At 40.1% G+C, this 21,741-nt stretch overlaps 2 long non-coding RNA genes across 2 annotated transcripts in view; one reads left to right on the top strand and one right to left on the bottom strand.

The window, feature by feature from the left end:
• LOC109524981 (uncharacterized) overlaps positions 1-21,539 on the top strand; it is a 37,236-nt gene extending 15,697 nt beyond the window's left edge. Inside the window, exons 2-3 of the long non-coding RNA XR_002170059.1 lie at positions 20,570-20,791; positions 21,401-21,539. This is a non-coding gene — a long non-coding RNA (uncharacterized LOC109524981). The remainder of the gene's footprint in view (positions 1-20,569; positions 20,792-21,400) is intronic.
• LOC109524980 (uncharacterized) lies at positions 9,971-10,529 on the bottom strand. The gene is made up of 2 exons (XR_002170058.1): positions 10,483-10,529; positions 9,971-10,379 (listed from the first exon to the last, which is right to left on the bottom strand). It is a non-coding gene; the product is annotated as an uncharacterized LOC109524980 (long non-coding RNA).
• Positions 21,540-21,741: the final 202 nt, after the last annotated feature.

The raw sequence follows: 21,741 nt of genomic DNA, 5'->3' as shown, positions 1-21,741 counted from the left end.
AAAGTGACGAGACAACGTGAAACACCTGGACACAAAGACACAATGGGTTGAGGGAGCTGATTGGTTAAACACAAGGGACACTGATGACGAGAACAGGTGGAGACAAAAAAGGGCAAAACAAAAACATAACACATGAGGATGCTGCGGATTCAGATGAAGCAGCATTTTCCCAACCCAACAGATGTTGGAATGTTGGGATGCATCCAGTCGACATGGGATAGAGAGGCTCAAAAAGCAACAGAGTCAAAGGAAAGCGAAATGGGAAGATTGTCTAAGACCTCAAGGAAGCCGTTGAATTCTGTTGGCTGAGGCTTTGGCAGTGGTTGAGAAGAGAGGACCCAGATGGGTCAACAATCCAGCACAAAGAGTTGCGATGATTTGGCCATTGCACACATGCAAGCCTGATTAGCGTGCTTTGAGCCAGCCTCATTAAAAGTCACAGTAGTTAAACACAGGGCAGTTGCGTGTGTTTTTGCCAGCGGAGTATACATTTATGGAGACACATTAGTCACAGAGCTCAAATTCTCAACCTAAATCTATACTGAGTACACAACTAAAAATATGCTTTTGGACAAGAGCAGGAAGACAGGCAGTTAACGTTCCCACAGGCATGTCATGCAAATGATGTCTTTAGCTCATCTGTACACGGAACTATTCAAAAACACGGAGGAAAAAAAAGTTACTCGATCATTATTTTTTAGACATGGCCTCAAATGACATTCAAAATGAATGTCTACTCCTACTGTCTAACCAACTCTGAATAATGTTGTGCATCGTGCAATGCTTAACATTTCAAGGCAGTATGACAGGTTGGATTGGAACTGGAAATTTTACTCATATTTTCCTTCCCTTCAAAAAAACCCAAAAAACAAAACGATACATATTGATATAAGGCAAGTTGGCACAAAGGGATATATCGCTTTTTTTGAATGATTCAATTTGATAGGTTCAAGATGATACTTTGATAAAATATATATTTTGTTTCAGTTTTCTATAAATATACAAATGGGAATAAAAGGTCATTCCAATTAAACAATAGCATGCCATTTCATTACCTGTATGTTTAAACCAACTCAGCTTTGGTGATTCCAAACAAGAAGACAGCATTGATATGAGAACAACATACTGTAGTTCCGTTTTTAGACACTAACTTTTATTATCACGATAAGATGGCTCTTTTTATGCATTAAAACATCAATTCAAACAATCTGGGTGGCATGGTGGTCGTCGATCAGTTAGCACGTTGCCTCACAGTGCAGAGGTCCAGGGTTCAATTCTGTGCTCCAGCCCTCAAGTGTGTAGCGTTTGCATGCTCTCCCCGTGCCCCCCGGGTACTCCACTTCCCTCCCACATTCCAAAAACATGCACAGGTAGGTTAATGGAACACTTGTCCTTAGTGTGATTGTGAGTGTGAATGGCTATTTGTCTGTGTGTGCCCTGCGATTGGCTGGCAACCAGTTCAGTTGCTTGAAGACGGCTGGGATATGCTCCCCCATGCCTGTGACCCGCAAAAAGCAGCTCAGACAGTGGATGAATGGATGAAAACAAACACTTTCCATAAATTAATACATCTAAACAAATATTCAACATTCACCATAAAAAAGTATGAAATTATATTTTCACGTTAAATTAACCTGCTGCTGTGAATGTGGCCCCTCCCACACGTGGTGCGGCGATGGGAGGTAGGGTGATGGCTCACAAAAGGGGCAATTAATCAAGATTAAGCAATTACAGAATCTGTAAATAAATAGATTAGTATTTTTAATTGAGTCTCACCCCAAGGTTAAATTTAAACTTGAAAACGGTGTTTTATTTGTTTGCATGAAAAAAGTACGTTTAATCAGCAAGAGAGGAGGCAAGTGCATTAAAGACAAGTACTTTCTAATGAATGATTGAACACCATTGTAATGCTGTTTTGGGCCCTCATGAGCCAAGTTATCTTTGGCAAGTTATCTAGGTTTATTCCTGAATCCAGCAGAGTTGGTCACAGATAATACAAGCGCTTGTCTAAATTGCCCCAATGGAGACCAGCCTGTCGAAAACAGTGTACTATCTCAAACCACAAATAAAATCTGGTACCTTACACTATAATGAGGCTGGCAGTGAAACAGTGATGATAATCCTACTCCACCATGTGTCTGTACACCCTTGGTAGCTATTAGCTTAAGAAGATCTGAGAGAAATATTCAATTATTCTATATCAAGTAGCAATAACTTTACTTTGGCACCTTATGATTTAATACATCAGCTGCCCAAGCTATAATCTGCTCTTGCGAGTGATATTTACGCATTGTCACATATCCTATTCTTCTGACCTTGGCTGAGTTTGACACAAAGCATTTTACTACTAATCTAATGTAAGAGGACAAGAGAACAATGCTTGAGGGCAGCAGCCTGGTATTGGAACAGGAATGGATGAAAAATGCATCATGGCATGATGCAAACCAATGCATTGTTTGAAAGTCATTTTTGTCGATTTCGGCAACCATCAAATCGAAGTAGAGTCAATTAACCATCCTATCTATATTACTATACTTAATACAAGTATGATTTTTTTTTTTTACTCGTATAAAAAGCAGTACTCAGTATGTAGACCCACATCAGAACATTTCTACCACGTCATTATTTTGTTTCAACAAATGTCAGTAAATCAAAGGTCACTGGCCAGAAAAACAAACAACAAACATTCAGATAAAATGAGAGTCTGATCGAGATTTGCGTTGCTGTTATCAAAATTCAGCGTGTTGTCTCAAACCAAAAGAGAACTCGAAAGAAATTCTCTCATACTCACTTAGTGGTGATAAGACCGAAAGATATTGACGATACAATCAATATTTCCAATCCAGACATGGTTTTGCCTTTGTTTTACAAGCGGCAAACGAAGCTTTTATTCTTTTGGCGAACAAAATGTGCTTCAACGACTATTTTTATGTCCTCTCTCCTCAGAGACTTTTCACTAGAGGGTGGCAATAAAATCACTGAGAACACATCAGTTAAGAGACCCTCATGACACAATAAACACAAGCGTTTGGATTTGTTGTGTCCTATTACGATAGAATGGATTGAGATCACTTTAGTGGAGCTGATAGAGGACTTCATTTGGGGTTCTTATATTTGGCCCTGCTGTGCTGTCAAAAAAGCAAAACAAAAAAAAAAACAAAACAAAACAGCTAAAATGACTTCACATCTGGTGTTCAGTCACCCGTGTTGCAAATTCGCATCCGGTGAATTTTAAGTGAGGTAAACCTCTGTGCCAAAATTGCTACTTTTATGGAGTGGCACTAGAAATATAACACATTGTCAGCGCTGACATTACGCATACCATATTTGACACCTTCCATCTTTTAAAGAGAGTAGTGTGAAGTGTGTCTATTTCTGCACTGCCACCTTTTCATTTGGCTTCAGAGAGTGCAGTCCATACATTCTCCCTCCTATAGATCTGTTGGAATTGGAATACAACCGCACACTATACATTGGTTGCAACTTTACAGTATACTCATACATGAATAACAGCAAAAAGCTTTACTAATGTTTGTGTGTCCGCCATTCAAGTGTCTGATCATAATTTGGCTATATATAATATATATGTGCAGTTTATACTCCAAATGGCTTATTTCATTCAATTGAGGAAAGAGCTGTTTGAAGGCCAAACCTGAAATGTAAATGGTGGACTCCTAATTGTCTGATCCATTACGGGTCAATCAAATCAGTAAATATAAGAGAAAAGTCTGATCGGGCTGCCACAACTTGCCACATCCATCCATCCATTTTCTAGATCGCTTCCTCTTATTAAGATAGCTGAGTTGACTTAAATTGTACATCTGGGGGCTGATTCGAGGTACTGAGGGGAAAACGAAGCAATATTGTAAAGTTAGATGAATGTCTGGTGTTCCCTTTTTTTTGTGTGTGTGTGTCCGATATTGTAAAGTTAGATGAATGTCTGGTGTTCCCTTTTTTTTGTGTGTGTGTGTCCGTTCTTGAATTTGCCAAAATAAGGCCCCTAGTTAATTATAACGGCACCATGTAAGGAAAGATGTGACGTCAAGTCGATGACTGGACCGTCCCTGGCAACCACCAGTTGCTACTGAGTGGTACGCCAGATCTGTCATCTTTGGATGTACAATCTATTTGTTTCCTCAGGCGTTCTAAGTAAAAAAAAAAAAAAAAAAAAAAAACCCAGTATAATAAATTTAGTGCATGATTACTACAAATGCAGGTGCTACAAATTATGATCTCTTGCTAAGAGCTGACTGATCCTGCTTCCACAGACAGGGTGCATAGTGTTAAAATGCTAAAGAGAATGACTCACACAGTCACAGGAAAAAATAACACCTCTGCTTGACACCCTCAGTTTTCACACTTGCGGTTGCAGTATTAAAGAATATCACAAACCGCACTGGTTTGTTCTCTTGTAAGAGCTGGAAAATGTTAAAGAACTGACACCAAATGCAGCCAAATGACACAGTCATTAGTAGGGAATGTGCCTACGTCTCCTTCCTACGGATGATCTATTGGGAATTGGACACACAACTTCCTGAAACATCCTCCGGGGTATTGGGCTTTGGATGGCCACGGTTTGAGTCCCGTTACAAGCAAAAATGTAAAAATGGCAACAAGTTGTTGAATGTGCTGTGCTTGCTGGCTACTGTAAGGGTGTCCTTGAGCAAGGCTCCATCCCCAAACCCCAGCTCAAGAGGTGGTTTATAATGACTATAATGGATTAAAAATGTAAAAATTCATTCTTGCAAAAGACAAGGATGAACAGAATGGCAGGAAGGTAAAGGTTCTTAAGAAGGAATTTAAATGCGAATGCTGATGATTTCTTGAACTTAAAAGTCATATAATTATGAGGATATGATATTTTAAGAAAACTGTGGGATCACAGAAAGTACAATAAACAATTGTTCTGTCATGATAGACATAACTATGTGGAAGTATGCGATGAACTCTTCTGTAGACTCTATGGTGGGAGGATTGAGGAACAAGGACATTGCAAACCTTGACCTATATCCAGCCTACACTTTGAAATATAGCTGCAAGCGCTGATGTGGAGACCAAGGAGTGGAGAAGGGCGTAGTCACCGTGGCAACTCGATAGGGTCATCTTTAAAGCATAGCCGAAAGCACAGCCTCCAAGTTGCAAAGTTTTTGGGCAAGTGAAATATTAGATTCCACTTTATGTGGTCTGCTTCCTTGTGATGGATTAGCGGGTCACAATGAGGTAGACATTACTATCTGTCATTTAGACTTTGTAGAAACTCACACTAGCCTACACCGGCATGAGATTTTTTATTTATTTATTTTTAATCTGAGACTCTGTATGACTGAGGAATGTGGGGACAAAGAAAATATCAGTAGTTCCAAAAAAGAATGTAAAAATGCATATATATATATATATATATATATATATCATTAACGACATTCAGTTCTATTTCCATTTAGTTCGAATTAAATTCAACAGTTTGATATACCTAAGAATGAGTCTGTTTCCCAATCAGAGGAACGCATATCTGTTGTTTGGAAACATAGATGACTGATGAATGCACGGGGGGAGGGCACACCACCATGGGTCCCAATGGTGGTGTGCATTTGCATAGGTATAAGGGGGTCGGCGTCTGAAAATTGGCCATATTGTGTGTACGTAATAAATGGATGAACCCCCCCCCCCCCTCCCTCCCCAGACATATTGTGCGTGTTTAATATGTTAAAAAGGGTGGAAATAGGCAAACATGATACTATTACACTTCCGTAATTGTATCATGGTCATTGGTGTCATTGAATGAAAGTTTTGGTGTAAGACCAGGAAAGCACAATTTTGGGCAAAAATGGTGCAAATTCCATGATTGGAAAGAAGGGTTTAATCATCATAAGCGTATTTTCCACACTATAAGGCACACCAAAAAGCATTCAATTTGTCAAAAGCCTCCTTATAATCCAATGCATCGTATATATGGATCAATATTCTGATTTCACGTAGTATTTGAAATGTTTTGTTAAGCGCTTTGTTACAGCTGCAGCGGTTGTGAAAGCACTCTATAAGTAAAGCCGTATTTTATTGTATTGTATTTCCTTTAGCGTAGCTCCATCTAGTGGATGCATAATGCAATCTCAGTCACTATTGTAGCTTCTATTCTATGCGCCTTATAATGTGGTGCAGCCTATGTATGAAAATAATTTAAAAATAGGCCATTCATTGAAGGTACGCTTTACACTCCGAAGCGCCTTAAAGTGCGGAAAATACGGTAACTATCAAATGTATTATTGTTTCCCTACGTGATCCGTTGCCCTACCGTAGTGGTGGCGTTTTTGTATCCCAATGGTCCTAGGAGCTACAGAGTATCAACATACACTATCTGTCTGCTGTCTGTGGCTTTTTGTTCCCTGCAGGGTCACCCATGACAAACAGGTCCGAGGTGGGGACCAGAAAAGCATGGCTCTCAGACCCTTACATCGTTGGGCTCAGTTTTCGCTTGCCTGGATGTGGGTCACCGGGGCCCCATGAAGAAGCCAGTAGGTGGGGCTCACTTCATTGTCGAGGCGATCAACAGTAGCCGTGGCCATAAGGTCGGTGTCTGTCCTATAGGGCCTTTTTTGGTCTGTGGGACTCCGGATGCAGCTAATGGGTACTGGTTGGCCAAGCGGAACACGGCTTCTGCGATCACTGAGGCAAGAATGGTACGGTGAATAGGTGGATGGATACATCTGCGCTCTCATCTGAGTTTTAGTTCAATCATAGACAGATGTAGAGACCCTGGGATTTGTTAACTCTTCGGTCAGGGTGTCCGCCATCATTCGACAAGACTTCAGCAACAAGGCATCACTGTCTTGGTTTTCCTTGCACATATTGTCAAGCAATTGAGAACAGAATGTGAGAAATTAATTACCTTTCATAAGTAGATTTTTTTTGTTTCGACATTGATAGCCACCATTTTGGGCTCATGTCAGTAACAGTTTAATTTTTCAACGGACTGAGCTTAAATGAGAACACTAAAACTCCAAATTGATAATTCACTGTAAGACAGTCCTTTTGAGCGGTAGCTGTCGTTCATCTTTAAATATGTAATTATGTGCAGACATGTAAAAATACAGTTTCTCTATTTTTAAAGAAAGAACATTGTAACTTTTGCACTACTGTAAATGTTCACTGTAGACCAATTTAACTTTGTAAATGAATTGTTTTATATATTTTGGTCATGCATGGCAATATCCTCTAAATTGAGATTGTATGATGCAGTGTCAACATTTAATTTACTGACTTTTCCATTTCCTCTCCCTGATTGCAACTGCAAGTATGCTAAATCACGCAAACAATAAATCACTGAATACAATGATTCTTGACAGTCACATAAATGCAAACATTAGTGCTATTTCTTGAGCAAACACATCGCTGTCACACGGACTTGTACTGCTTGATTGGACCGTAATGAGTGCCACAATATGGTTGCTGCTTGGCGGTATAGGAGAAAGGGGACGACACGTGTACCGGGACGCCTATAGATGTCTTTGATTTTGATCGCTACACAGTTTCTGTCCATACAACAATTACTCCAACAAATGTAACTGGGCAAGGGTCTATGAGTGATGATTTACTGTACAGGGCAACAGCATGGAATTAACACTCCACTTCGCAGATATTCTTAACCATTAGTTGGCCTATTGCCCCATTTCATGGTTATCTCACATTTTGGTAGGTTGTCAAAGTGTCACAAAGATGAACGTATTCCCTGAAATAACATCTGATTGAAAGAATTAATGGTCGTCAGATGAAGACAAAGGGAAGAAGCCCAGAAGTGCCACCTCAAAACTCCATGTGTGCTGAAATGACATATTGATGACACATACGTGTACGTGAAGGAATACGATTGATCCTTTTATGGTTTTGCACAATATGACAGCCGGGTATTTGTAGTCTAAAATAGCTGAGTTGATTGTCATTCAAATTTGAACTCAGTCATAATTATGTGCTTTGCTCTGCCTTTCTGGACACTGCAGTGCATGAAAATAATAAATCAACATGAGAAATACACTTAGAAAAAAAAAGAGAGAGATCATGGAATTAAAGTTGCAAGTGTAAGGTTTTCATGGACCTGATGCAGAAAGCCCATCTTTTTCCTAATCTTATCTACTTTGCCCATCTGTCCATTTGTCTCTCTTTATTGGACACTAATATTGCAAAATGTTGATTTAAAAAATAGAACTTACTCAATTTTCAAGATTTTCTGCCAAATAAATTGAAATATTCCAACAAACACTAATGCAATAACCACTGGCATAGTCTATTACTAATTGGGATTGTTATTAGCATATTGAAAACCGAATATAATGACAACAAAGAATACAGTATTGGCTTTTACCTTCATATCCGTGTATGCAAGAAGAGGCATACAGTACTTAAAACCGATCTTTAATTTGATGCATGGTGCTTTGGAGGATGACCTACAAAGATTGATACAGCGTATATGAGTATGATATAGTTTGATATCTTTATTGGCAGACCTGTCACGATAACAAATTTTTGCGGATGATGTATTTATCCAGAAACTATCATGATAAATGATAGTATCGTTATTTTTTTTTTTTTTTAATGTCACTAACGTACCGATGATGTTGGAGGAGAAATAATTAACTGTCATTTTCTTTTAATTTTCAAGGATATGGAACATTTGCATAGAAGAAAATATCTTGGATATCTAATTCAAATAATAAAAAAAAAAAATGACTCAGGCTCAGTTGAGATTTGGTGCGATAGAGGTCACATGCGGAATGATATACTGTAAAGGAAAACATAATGACTACACGACACTATTAGTTTTATTTTACGCATTTTATTATTTATGCCATTATGATACTATTATTATATTTTTACCTGGTTTTATAACAGTAATGAGCAACAAAATTAATATTTGTTTGTTTACCTAGTGACTACGTACGACACTTGACAATTTAGATAGCAATGCCTCTAACTCATCCTCTCTGTCCCTGAGTTGAGATGTGAGCAATGTACAACCTGGCGTTTAGAATTGTATTCACTTTTTTTCTCTGAAAAGAATGCATATGTAATAAAATGCTTTAGAATTGCCCAGACAGCAGCTCTGTCTCTGCGCTTTGTACGTTCTCAGACATTGGTGAGACTCTTACATAAAGCAGCAACTCAACATGGGTAACGTCTGTAATCACAAACACCACTCAAAGCCCTTATTGAATCAGGGGGCCAAGCAAAAAACAAAACAAAAGCAGTAATAACTGGCAAAGCATAAAGGGTCAAATCTGAACACCGCGACTTTTCTTTCTAAAGCTCTGTCTCTTGGAATACGGCGTTTAACATGCAAAAGGTCTCCCAACAGTCTTATTAATTTTCCCATCATATTCATTCAGCTCAACCATGAATATACATGAAGTTTGAAAGCCTTATACGAAAAAATAACTGAGCTGCCAAAGCCAGGTGGGATAGATGCTTTGGCAGATAGATTTTCTGCCGTCAGTTCCTGCCTCTAATCAATGTCGGATTTTGTATTTCAAGTTGCAGGGATTATGTGTTGCAGATAGGAAATGTCAAAGTGTGTGTACGCACTCTACTGATGAATTCGATTCAAATTTAATACTATACAAATAGTAATAGATGCTCTCTCTTGACAGTTGTTTTGTATTCAGGCAACACGCTCCTATCCAAATGTAAGATGGTCTCTCGTATTTAGAATTAAGATGGATTGTAAATTGTAACTTCAGTTCAATTAATCACTGTCTGAACGAGGTAATTAGAAGGTGAGCTTAGACAAATACATTTACAGAGTAAAAAGAGGGTCTTATTTTCAGGTGGAGGAGAGGTTTCAGTGTTTGTAGGTCAAAAAACATTGAATAACCAGAGCTGTGAGCAGCTATGAAAGGCCTTCTCAGCCCCGGCCACTTTGGTGTTGTGGCCCATGTGCACATATATATATATATATATATATATATACACACACAAATACATGTTTTGTTAAGTGTTTTATTGATCATTGAAATTTTTGTAGCTCATGCACAGTTCACAAAAATCGGTATGATTAATGTTGGAATTTTTGCAATAAAACAACCCAGCACATCATACGTTTTGATTGTGTTGGCTGCATTACAAAGTCTGCTTAAGAAACTGTAACGTATTCCATTTCGCCCAAACATATTCTTGTCTAGTTGTTTCTTTTCTCACTTATTGAATTTCAAATTTCTGAAATGGAATAATTAAAATCACTGCTAAAAAAGCAACCATCAACAACAACAGAGTCTGAATCAACTATGACCACGAGATTTGAACTCCGTCAAAGCTTGGAGTCACTCTCCTTGTGACTCAAATGTTTCTTTTTTGAGGCCCAGAAACTCCAGGGCATTCCCAGCTAGTAACTTGTCCTGTAAAACAAAAAGACAGTTGTTGGTGACAAAAACGCGCAGTAACCCAGCAGACGCAGCAAATGGAGCCGCCTTAAGGTACATTGTCAAACATGATAACTACCTTCAGTGTCTCATCAAATTCTGTCATCGACTCAATCAGAGATCCTGTGCGTGTGTGTGTGTGTGTGTGTGTGTGCGCTTCCAAAAGCTCCTCCACCCCGTCGCTTATCACAGCACCAAGTGCACGATTCTAAAGTAATCTTGCCAAGACTCCATCCCCTTACAGCCCCGTGCTTTACAAAAGAAGCACGCATGCATCATTCAAGCTGACCATTCCAAACGTGATGTTAGCCCACTCTAAATCCTGTGTGGTAACCAAAGCTCCGAAGTTAAGAAAATCAAATGAAAATGCCACCATGGTGCCCGGGCTCAAAACTTCAAAAAGACCATTGTCAGAATCAGAGGCAGAGGTCATGCATTACTCCCAAACTACTCGTGGCTTGTAATATGTGTAGCCAATTAAGAAGTTGTGTGGACATACAGCAAATGCAAAGAGCATCACAGGAGTGGTGTGAGATCTTAATATAACGGATGAAACGGTGAACTATTTTCCTTATTTGTTTCTTGACTCCTTAAAATCTTGAATTTGTCTCAGTTCATGTTTCAGTGTAGTTTTGAACACAATATAACACTACCGTTGATCAGAGTTCATCCACTCTTTTGTAAGCAAACTCTACACTCTCCACTCTACACAGTTTGAAGGGAAGCTTGTTCAAACTGTGTTTCAATCTCTTACACAGATACTCGACTGCATTTAGATCAGAGTTCTTTTACACAGTCCAATGTGTTCTTGGCCTTTCTTGGGATTTTTTTGAACCCTTGGTAAAGCCTTTCTTTCCTCCCCCTCTGAAAAACATTTCTGAGGGGAACAATGAGAAAATGCTGTTTGATGTATTTGCCAATCAGGCCCAATGTCTGATCACATATACTAGAAAATGGGAGAGGGGCCAGTTTTAAAAGATGAATTATGCATGTTGTTTGTCATTTACATGTACATATTTTTGTGTTACTTGGATTTTAAAAACAAGAACAAACTAAAGCAACACCTGAAATAAAAAAAAGGAACAGATCTCAACAATTGCATTCGCTGCCACTATACAATACCACTGGTTTGTGTCAGACTGGTGTGTCAGCAACATACAATCCGTCTTCAACTTCACTGAATGCTGAAAACGCATATTTAACTGAAGTATCATCTCGTGTGTAAAATATGTCAATTATTAAATTTGAAATAGTGTCTCTTACTTATCCCAACACACAGTACATACTGTAGTGTAGCTTTCCACTCTCAGAGCAACTGAAGCAGACGGGATTGAAATGAACATCTGGATATCCCCCAAAGGTGAAGCTTGAACACACTCCGTAAGTAGCTGAAAACGCATTGCCCATTAATGTGCGTGAGTGCACACTATGGTGAGTCCTCTGGCTACATTACTTTTAAAATAAAGCATCATACATGCTCTGTGTAGTGATTCAACATATCCCTTGCCAAGTTCAAGCAAATCCTGGCGACTCTATTGAAGGAATGCCTTAGAGGCATTTTGGTGGTATAGATTTGGATTTGACTACAACAGCATCCTCTCTAACTGTCTCGCTGTGCTATAGGAAGACACAGTGGAGGCGTGTTGCAAGACAGGAAGCCAGTAAGTCATCAAGAGAGGATTTATTTCCACGTCTACATCCCTGGTGAAAATTTCAAGTTCATCAGTGACATTCTTGTCACCATAATTGAAGGCTGTTGAACTGAAGAGATGGCAAAAGACAAAATACATTAACAAGGATAAAGAGGAGAGTCGTTGATACGAGTAAAAGTGCCACCCACTGAAAAGGAGGACTCGGATTTCCCACCGTGGCTTCATGCCTGGTTTGTCTTTCCCGTAAGGAACGACTCTGTCTAATTGTGCAACGTCAAATCACAACAATTTAGCAGAAAATGTAGGACATTTTAAGCACTCTAACTGCCTCAAATCACTTGGCATACGTGACTTGCTGTCATGAAAACAATATTTTGCCATTATCCAAAACAGAATGTTGCATATTACAGGATAATCATCTAATCATACGCTCCAGCAATTTACGGTTTCTGCCGTCGCTGTCCTAAATTAACAACGCATTTTATTTTGTTGCCATGATGTTTAATACTGTGCATTCACATGCAGGTAGTACATGTATGAGCTCATATTGTTTGTAGTGACAAGTGCTCTAATAAACTTGTTCAGCTCTTGAAGTGGGATATTTTTTGTGCAATAAAATAGGCCTATCTATCTATCTGTCTGTCTGTCTGTCTGTCTGTCTGTCTGTCCATTTTCTCACGAAAGCATGCTGGAGACTATCCCAGCTCTCTTTGGTATCAGTAGGTGGGGGACACCCTGAACTGGTTGCCAGCCAATCGCAGGGCACACTTAGATGAACAACCATTCGTGCTCACACTCACACCTAGGGAGAATTTAGAGTGTTCCGTTAACCTGCCATGCATGTTTTTGGAATGTGGGAGGAATCCAGAGTACCCGGAGAAAACCCACGCAGGCATGAGGAGAACATGCAAACTCCACTGAAGAAGGCTGGGTCCTGGAATTGAACACCGCACCTCTTTACCTGAGCCCAAATGTCTCCGAAATAATAATTATAGTATATTGTTAAGGGCCAATTGAACACAGGCGCTTGAATTCAGTGTCTTGTTCCAAATGATTTACAATGACACATTATTGACAATGAGGAGAATACGAGTCATTTATTGAAATCGGCCATCAAATGAAGCTGCCACATTCTCTTCCGAAAAGACAAAGTGCCTGCCCTTCGAATTCAATTAGCAGGAAATTGTAACTACGGGCTCACCTGGACTCCTCACAGGGAAGTGGCTTTTACTGAAAAGGTCGTCTCTGCAGTGGTGTAACGCTCCACCCACACATCTCTCTCCAAGGGGCCTCACTTCAGGCTTTATCTGGACTGCCAGACTCACTCTCCACTTGTATTATACAAAAGGTATGAGTGCGTACACACTCTCTCAGAGCTGTTATTAGTGCCAAAGCAGTGCTGCAGAAAAGTCAACAAATGAGGAGAAAACCTTCAAATGTTCAGATTCGGTACGCCTGCATTTCGTTACATTTCATTGCACAATCTAATGGAGCATTTCCCGAACTTAATTGAGCCAAGGCATAGATTCTCAATCAAAACTAAAATAAACAACAACAACAAAAAGACACAACAACTGGATACACAAGTAGGCCAAATGCTGAAACAAATTAGCTTTTTTTTTTTTTTTTTTAACAAGTGCATGCCCATGTCAATGCCCTGTGGCATTCTGGGGGAAAAAATGCGACGTTTGTATGATTTAGCCTACTTGCGAGTACATTCAAACATACTTGCGAGTATTTTTGAACGTATTTGCCATTCCACAATTTCTGGCAGCCATTTCAAAACATCGCTCTTGGAAATAACACATTCGACTTCTGCCTGTTTGTACCACCGCCAACGGTGTAACAAGTTGCCTAACTGTGCAAGACAATAATAAATTAAATACAATGTTGAATGATTTGTTGAACTTTAATCAAGATTAAAATGCCGACCATGTGATGAGATTGGGGACATCCCTAAAGTCTATTGTGCCTTTTGGACGTAAAGCAGGTCGCAGCTCATCAATATGCACTTGTGTAATGTATTTGTCACTGTTAAAAACACACACACACACACACACACACACACACACACACACACACAAAGCCCTTGTTGTACTTATCATAAGGAGAAGATACAAGTGAAGCATGCGGGCTGTGCTCCATTTGATCTGAAGCTAAGGTTTGCATTGTTGAGATACACCCTTAACACACGTTATAACCATTCTCACCAACCTGGAGAAGTAATGGAGATCTTTGTCCATCCCCAAGCTTTCTCAACTACAGCAAAACATCTGAGTGGCTGCGAAGTCTCTCATCACAGCGGTGCTATGTACCAATTCATATTTTTCAACTTGGGCGCGTCTGCTGCGGCAGCAAACATCCACCTCATGCGCTTCCAGCCAGTGTAGCATGGCGTGATGTCACTGCACCGCAGCAAAAGATACAGAATGAATAGGTTGGTTGGAGGAAGTGCAGTGCTAAAAGGCCTATAAATTCCCTGCACAGCGCTGTCCAGTACAATCCGCACAAGATCGAGCATTCATTTTTTTTTTCCCTCCTGCAAGTTAATAAAAGACTAAACCAATCGAAGCAATAACAAGGTGGAAAATAAAAATGCCAGAGGGAGAGAGAGAAGAGGATAAATACAAACAGCCAGTGGGCTGGTGACTGAATGTCAACAGCAGCCTGCGCTGACTCACTGGGGTGAATGTAATAATATCGGGGGTTGAAGAAGAGGTGCCTCAACACTTTCTGGACCCAATAGTCACCGGAAATACAAAGACAGGACTAACAATGCAGAATACGACCCACGCTGCCGTACAAAAGGTGTATCGAATGGCCTCCACCATGAACAGCATGCATCATTAGTGGCAAAATGGCTTGTGTAACTGACCTGACTGGTTTATCTGTGATTCATACTATTTGTCTTTGTTTTTTATCAGAGGTAGTGACTCAAGTCACTAACTTACATGGCAAAAACTTGGCAAAAACCCGATTTGACTTTGACCTGGCATTGATGACAGTCGACTTTGACTTGAAATCCATGAATTGACAACTCAGCCCGTTTACATTGGAAACCCCATTTCTTTGATGACAGTGTGCCTTTTATTTTTTAAACTGGACTTATTTTCCCGACAAATTATACTTTTTATAGTCACGACGGAGAGCTGCAGGGGCACGTAATGTTTTGTTCTTCCTGGGGGCCTGTAACAGAAAATAATTGAGAAGCACTGATATATGTATTGAGTTATTTTTTAAAAGAGCAAAAACAAACATGCTAAGGAATCCAATTCAAAATCTTAATATTAGGGCTCCCTTCGGCTTTTGTTTCATTCGTCCAGTGTGTGTGTTACAGGCCGGAGGGAATGTGTCAAAGGGGGACCTCTCACAGGGCGCCATTTAGGACTGCCACTGCTTGACTTTTTTTTGGGAGTAGTCAATGCACGAACACGAACATGCTGCGCTGATAGCAATGCAGCTGTCCTCATATCAGCCATCCAACAAGTAGAAGGTGGCTGCGGGCGATGTGAAGGCTGTTCCTCCTCAGCCAGGCACTTGAGGCTGGGTTTATTTCTTCATTTATTTTTACGGTGGCCTTCTTTGCAGTCTCTCAGCAGCATTTGTTGCGTGTGTCCCATCAATCAGCCGCGACCTGCATTGATCCCACTTTTGTACTGTCGCCCGCCAAAAACTCTGCATGGAGAGATGGGCAACATGGTGCGAGAGTTTGAATATGTCACTACCGCTGGGTCAAATCAATGACACGCTCAGTCAGTATCGTCCCCTCACACGGGGAGGTAGATGGGTCCCAGAAAACCAACATCAATGATGCTTATTTTGCAGCACGGATTGAAATAGAATAGAAGTTTGTTCTAATAAAATAAGAGATGGCATATCCAAAAGGCGGACAATGGGGGTAAGGGAGAACATTAATAACAAGTTGCTGAAACAAAGACTCAGGAAATGAAATGTGTGGGAGACATGCTGTCATTTTGGAGACTGATGAACCGTAACTATCCATTTACTTAAACTCAAAAAGTATTAGCTGGTTCAATTCACAGCGAGAGAGCTGAAAGGAAGATTATTTAACTGGCAGGAAATTAATTGGAAAAGTTGAAGGTCCTTTTTTTGTTCCATAGACAGGACATTTTAAATGGATGTGCTTGACCTGCTGCAAACAAACTCTCTGGAAGCTTCACTTTTCATTTGCATCAATAGCCCTGGTTCCAGCTCTTGACAAAATGCCACCTTGACAAACATTATGATTCATCCTAATGTGACGTGTGGGACAATTCTTTTCCTCCCTGCATCTTCATTAATTTGCTTCAAGTAACAGCTTTCCACCAATTCATAAGGACTCTTTCAAAAGCAAAAATACATAAAAACGTGTTTTGTTTTTTTTTACAAATTCATGAGAAGTGTGCATTGTTAGCTACCCAAAATAATGAACTCAAATGAAAGGCTATTTTTGGCTGTTCAGTGTCCAGTAGCTTGTACGAAGGAAACAAACTAAATCAAAAACCTTATCACAATAAAAGTCAAATTCCTTTCAAGTGACTTGCACTCACACATAGTTCTTTGTTATCTTGTGTTCACATGACACCCCATGCTCCTTTACCCTGCCAATGAATGATTGACATGACATTGCCAACTGCTCGGGTGTCCCTCCGGTCTGGACTGTCTGGAAAACTGTTTGATAGAGCGGCATGACATTTGCTGTCGACACCAGCTGATCTTTCGGAATCAATCCCAATGACATTAGGCAGCTGCTGGTTTTGAGCCAAAATGTCTTGACATTGCTCCAAACGTCTCGTGATGAGGTGACTTTTTTGAAGTGTTCATTTCGTGTCGCTCTCTGGGATGTGGAGGTATCTTCCACAGTACCGAGGTCAAAGACAAAAATTAGTTTCTCCCGATTGACTACATTAGGGGAATCTGTGTAAAGGAGTGGTAGTTAAGTATTAGTCCTGAAGTCAGACACTGCGTGGCAAATAAATCCCATACCCACATTTTTGTTCGACCGCATTTACAGTAGCGTTGATTATAGCAAACACAATCTCATCAATCTTTACCCTCCAGACTACATGACCTTTTCCCAGAGACCAATATTTTCCTCTCAATGTGCAGTTAATAGAAGCCCCCCGCCCCTTTTTTTTTTTTTTTGTAAACCACCTCTCTCGCTGGTAAGTGGTTTTATGAAGGATGCACACCTCTCGTTGTCTCTGCATTTGGCTGTGGAAATGCTCCTACTAAGAAGTAAGTAAGCATGGTTGTTCAAGAAATGAGACGGAAGTCATAAATGCAGGGTTAAAAAAAAAAATCATGTGATCCTAGCTGAAATATATCCATCACTGAGGTAATTAACCAATGACCAACTGAATAACCAAGTATTCAGTTTTTGCTTGGTCAAACCCTGTTGTTGTCTTTCTTGACGCACAGCGCATACCTATTGACAATCAAATTTGAGCTTTTTGTGTTCCTTGACATCGGAGTTAGAAAAGACCCGATTGTAGGATGCACCCCAAAAATTCTGTTGAGTGATTCTTATGCTGTGATTTGTATTGAGTGAATTCCAAGCAACTGGTTCTGCGAAGCGCTTGTACAACATGTCTCACCAATATGTCTTAAGTGTGCTACACACATAGAATTGATTGGAGCGTTAGTACGAGAAAATATAGAAGGTGCTAGGTTAACCGTTTGCTCATCTGGTAACTACTTTGTGGTTGCAAACTCTCCCCCTTGTCATGTTTATTGTGATGAAGAAAACAGAATGTTTAATGCTACGCATCACATGAACTACTGTATATTAAAAACACCCCATCGCTGACATTGTCCAATAGATGAGAGCTAACAATGGTGTGTCTATGAAACATTGCATGTACGTATTTTACCCTTGTGAATTGAAAATAGTCCTCTTTGGTTCTAACTGACAGCTGACTGCACACTCCTGGATAAAATGAGGACGGAACACAAAAGCAGATGGCATTTCTGGTTCGCTGCAAGGGGATCATTTAAGTGTGGCTCTCATTTTATGAAAAGGAGGATGACTCAAATATAAATTGACTATTTCATTTCAAGTACGCGTCAAGCAAGTGTTTTTTTTTTTCTTCACGGTTCAAAATGTTTTTTTTGTTTTTTTTTGTTGCCTGCACAAATCACATTTTGTATTCCAGCACACAAAGGAGCCGAATGAGGATAAGCAGTGCAGACAATGGGTGCATGAAAGAATAAGGAATACGCATTTGAAAATTGTGTATGCGTGTGTTCAAGTGTGGGTGAGTGATTACCTGTGACCGCCCCAACACACCCCATTCTTTTACTCTGAGCATATGACAACTGAGATATGACTTGTTAACCTATTAATATTGGGCAAGGTTGTATAATATGAGCTGAACTCCATACCCACGAAAGGTGAAAACACGATTTTGTATGTTAGTCTCTATCACTATGCTAACACGGTCGGAAAGTCATAATTACAGTAAATGTTTGTATTATTTTCAGACATAAATCTAAAATAATCAAATGAAAAACGGTCGATTTAATCATGGCACGGCAGTCGACTGTTTAGCATGTCTGCCTCACAGTGCAGGGATGCAAGGTTCCATTCCGGCTCCGACTTTCTTGTGTGGAGTTGATATGTTCGCCCCGTGCCTGCGTGGGTTTTCTCCGGGTACTCCAGTTTCCTCCCACGATCCAAAAACATGCATTACAGGTTAATGGAACACTCTAAATAGTCCCTAGGTCTGAGTGTGAGAGCAGATGGTTGTTTGTCTCTGTGTGCCCTGCGATTGGCTGGGAACCGGGTCAGGGTGTACCTTGCTTACTGCCCGAAGACAGCTGGGATAGGCTCCAGAACGCCCCACGACCTTCATGAGGATAAGCGGATCGGAAAATGGATGGATGGATGTAATCACGTGGTTGGCTTGCACACTGCAAGTATCGTGTGAGGATAACGCCACTGCACGAACTAGCGGATTGCGCACACGTCCTATTCATGACATAAATATTACAATTCAAAAAGGTTTTCCAAAATAATACTCTTTTGATTGGTTTATTTTAATGTCGTGTATGTGCGTACGTGTTCATGCAGGTGCACGTTTTATGTTCCTATTTTGTTTTATTCATGCTTTTATTTCTTTGTGGCTGCTTATGTGACACTTTGTTTTATTTGATTTTGAAATCGATGGTTTCATTTCCGCGGACTGCATCATTGGCATAAATTCTTGCTTTAATTGAGTGTGGGCCTGGATTTTAAAGAAATTCAAGATGTAATTATGAAATGTAAGTTGAAACATAAAGTGGGTCATTCCAGAATTGGGAAGACATTTTACATCTCCCCAATCAAATTAGAAAACATCCACATAGAAAAAAATAAAATAAGCCCGCGGGCCGTATGTTTGACACCCCTGTTCTAAACAAACAAAAAAAAAAAAACTCAACAGAAAAGAAAGCTTTAAAAATACCAAATAAGTCTGGAGTACCCTCAAAGACATTTTTCTTTTTGTGCCACCCCACTAATGACCAATTTGCCTTACGTGCCTTAAGGAGATGGACAAAAGCACAATGTCTGGCCTCAATAATGTGGATAAAATGTGCTCTTGGGTCTTGAGCTGCTTGCCAGGTCTGTTCTTGTTGCTGCAATGAGTCATTCGGCTGCTGTTTTGCTCTGTGGTCGTGGCTGTTCTCCCACCCTCGTGAAGGTGATGCTTATCTTGTCATGGTGTTTCTGAGTATTGTTGTAATTGGCTACTCCCTGGAAGATGGCTTGAGCTACTGCCTTCAGCACCTGGTCATGCTGCCAGGGGTAGTGGCCCTCTCCCATTGCCTTTGGGTAGCTGCTGATGATGATGTGATTGATTATTTTTCATTTGAATATACATGTTTTGCTGAGGGTCTGTCCTATTTGGGGCAATATTTGATACCAGAGCGACTTGATTTGGTTCCCTCGTGCTTACTTTGCCTCACCAACCACCTGTTTCGAATGTTTGCAGTAATTTGGCTGCTATTTTCTCAAATGCATTTGACCACATGAAGAACACAGCAGCATTATTTTTGTTGCTGCTGCTGCTGTCATATTCTGTGTCAACTTCACATCATATAACACAAATATAAATATAATGAATGTCATGCAAAATGTGCGCTCTGCACATCTATGTATGAAGGTGGTTAACTCATAAATTTAATTTGTTTCAGCATGCAATAATGTTATCAATATTTGTTTGAACAGCAATGCAATTTTATACATTATAATATATTCATCAATATATAGCAATAGGCTTACCATCCATCCGCCTGTTGTTCTCTATTTTCACATGTATGACCAACTTTCTCATCCATTGAGATGTATTTTCTAATGTATATATAAAGTCTAGTCGATTGCAATGTATTTTCATTTCGTAAGGGCGGTGCACGTTTGTTGGGGTTTCACTGACCATTCGACTACTATTTCATCTTCAACAAACGGACAAGCGAAGATGTAGAGAAGATAGAATTTAATGAACTGACATCTTATTTTTTCAAACTGTGTTTTAGTAGTGTGAACTTCCTGACTGCTGCAGAGAACTGAGCCTTGAGGGGGGGACACATATCACAGGGGAAGTGGGTGAGGTAAGTTTTTCTGGCCCGCTAATTTATCACCAGTGTCATTGAGAAAGAAAGTGTTTTGAGTCATTGTCCAATAACTTGTGTTGTTTTCGATAAGCATTTTTTCCACAAACTTTTGCTTTTCCCTTCTTTTTTTATGAACCCTTGCAGGTTGAAGCAGCCAGCTGGTTGTTCATAATTTTAGTTTCCATATGATTCTTACATGTCAGCGACAAAAGTACTCACTCTCTACTTTAGTACAGCTACAGTACTTAAGTAAAAAGTGCAGTTTCTGAAATGCGCTTTTTTTTTTGTTCATTTTTTTTAACTGTCTATAGTATACAATACATTTTTATTTATATCGCATTTTCACAACAGGTGCGCCTGTAACAAAGCTCTTTATGGAACAGTTAACATAAAATGACAAAATAATATAACACAACACATCAGAAACGGACAGTCATGCACTCTTCACCACTTTTCCTGCATACGCTTTGTTGTTTGAAGCAGTTCTAGATGAAAGAGGAGAGAATCAAAGTGTCCTTTCACCAGTGGATCAGAAACGTCATGCTCAAAATGTGCATGACGTCCCACATGTCTGCTACAGGCTACGTTTGAACGTAAACAAGAAGCTGTTTCGTCTGTTGACGAGAAAAGAGATTGGTTCACTTTTCCTGTCCCATGTAAATCCGCTTCAATTCCAAGGGCTGATTCTCAGTTCCAAATACACATCCGCACTCTACGCCGACGTTACTCTCTCCTCATCCTCAGCTCCAGCAGCCATTCATCCACCGGCACCAACACAGACAGTTCCAACAGCGCCAACATCTCCGCTCAGCAAAACGGGGCTGTGAAAAACGCTGCCCATTACAGGCGCAAAAAACACAAGCACCTTAGGGCTGTCCAGTAGCGACGTCAAATAGCGGCAACATTCCTCCCAATCAAAATCAGTGCTGGTACACGAGTGCTGCCAAGAAGGCGCAACCACAGATTCTTCTCCTGTGAATGTCGTGGCCAAAACGCTGAAAACAGTCCACACCGGGTCCACACGAAGGACAACAAACACCATATGACAAAAACAACAAAAAGCAAAGCTCTTGAAGAGCTCTTGCCGACGTCTG

The sequence above is a fragment of the Hippocampus comes genome, unplaced genomic scaffold, assembly GCF_001891065.2.
Source record: "Hippocampus comes isolate QL1 unplaced genomic scaffold, H_comes_QL1_v1.1 scaffold45, whole genome shotgun sequence".
In the NCBI taxonomy this organism is placed as follows: Eukaryota; Metazoa; Chordata; class Actinopteri; order Syngnathiformes; family Syngnathidae; genus Hippocampus; species Hippocampus comes.
The sequence above is the reverse complement of the archived record's forward strand: the minus strand, read 5'-3'. Positions and strand labels throughout refer to the sequence as shown.